This window comes from Elephantulus edwardii, unplaced genomic scaffold (assembly GCF_000299155.1).
Source record: "Elephantulus edwardii isolate Elephantulus edwardi_28Jun2011 unplaced genomic scaffold, EleEdw1.0 scaffold00107, whole genome shotgun sequence".
In the NCBI taxonomy this organism is placed as follows: domain Eukaryota; kingdom Metazoa; phylum Chordata; class Mammalia; order Macroscelidea; family Macroscelididae; genus Elephantulus; species Elephantulus edwardii.
This window is the reverse complement of record NW_006399857.1, coordinates 10,803,968-10,805,439: the sequence shown is the minus strand read 5'-3', so window position 1 is coordinate 10,805,439 and position 1,472 is coordinate 10,803,968.

The following is a 1,472-nucleotide window of genomic DNA, read 5'->3' as shown; positions in this document are numbered from 1 at the left end:
GTTTGCACTCTTCCTGGATGATACACCTTTGACATCCTCCCACAACTCATCTGGTCTTTGCTCATTAGTGTTCAAGGCCTCAAACCTGTTCCTGAGATGATTCTGAAATTCAGGTGGTATGAAATTAAAGTCATATTTTGGCTCCTGTAAACTGAAGCTGAGGAACATGTAGGTAGTACTTTGCAAATTGTGTGAGATAACATGATAAGAAAAATAAGCAAGGTCATTTCAATAAAATTTTCTCTCTCATAGGAAGAGAGATTATGCAAATATTAAAATAAGACTGTAATTAAAATGATAAGTACTATGAGAAAGCTTGACAGTTACTACAAATGTATATCACTATGCAATCTTTGACATTGTGGTATATTTCTCTGAAAAACAATAAGGCAAAGTTATTTTCAAATGGAAAAGCTGAAGAGCATTATTTAAGTTGTGAGTTATACATAATAGGGGCAAGGGTAGTCAGGTAAAGGAAAAAGTATTTAAAATTCAAAACACCGAATCTCTGGAACAAGTAAAGACATTTATATTCAAATATTATAGTTAGAATATACAGAGGAATCAGAGATATATTGAGAGAAAAAGACATAATAGAAAGATCCTAATTGTAGTAGTCATTTTTATGTGGTGTGAGACACTAGAGAGCTCTTGTAAAATATATTGGTTATTATCCTAAAGCAGTGAGAAGATATGGAAAGGTTACTAGGAAAATGACTTAATTGTATGTGAAAGTTTAAAAAGGTCACTCTGACTTCAGTGTAGAAAATAGCTTTGAACCCGAAGTAGTGATGTAGTAAGAATACTTTAAAACACACACACACACAACCCAAACACCCAAAATAAACACAAAATTCCACCACTAAACACCAACAAACCAAAATAAATAAATTCCCAAAACTATTATTGCCTTTATGTGAATGGTTTCAAATCAAGACAGATATGTAACAGGGCTGTATTCTTTCTTAAATACTTATTGAAATTGTATGCCAGACAAATAATTCATGAGCCTGGACTTTATGAAGAATAGTGTGACATCAGGCTTTAAGGAAGAGTTATCAACATCTTGCTGTAAGCAGATGACACAACCTTCTTCCTAAAGGCAAAAAAGACTTGAGATATTTGCAGCCTAAGATTAAAGGGAGTAACTCAATAAGAATTACCTCTTAACATCAAGAAGAAAATAAACCTGATCAATAGGCAATAAATCAGTAGGCAACATCATAATAGAGGGAGAGAAGCTTGAAGTTTTCAATGATTTGATATTGCTTGGATCTACAATCAACAGCCTTTGCATAGATGCTATGAAATAAAAAATATGTATTATATTGGGTTAATATGCTGGAAAGAACACTATATGTAGAACAAATCATTAAGGAGGCTGGGCTTTATGAGGAGGAATGTGGCGTTTGGATTGGAGGAAGACTCAACAACCTACATTATGCAGATAACATAACCTTGCTTCCTGAAAC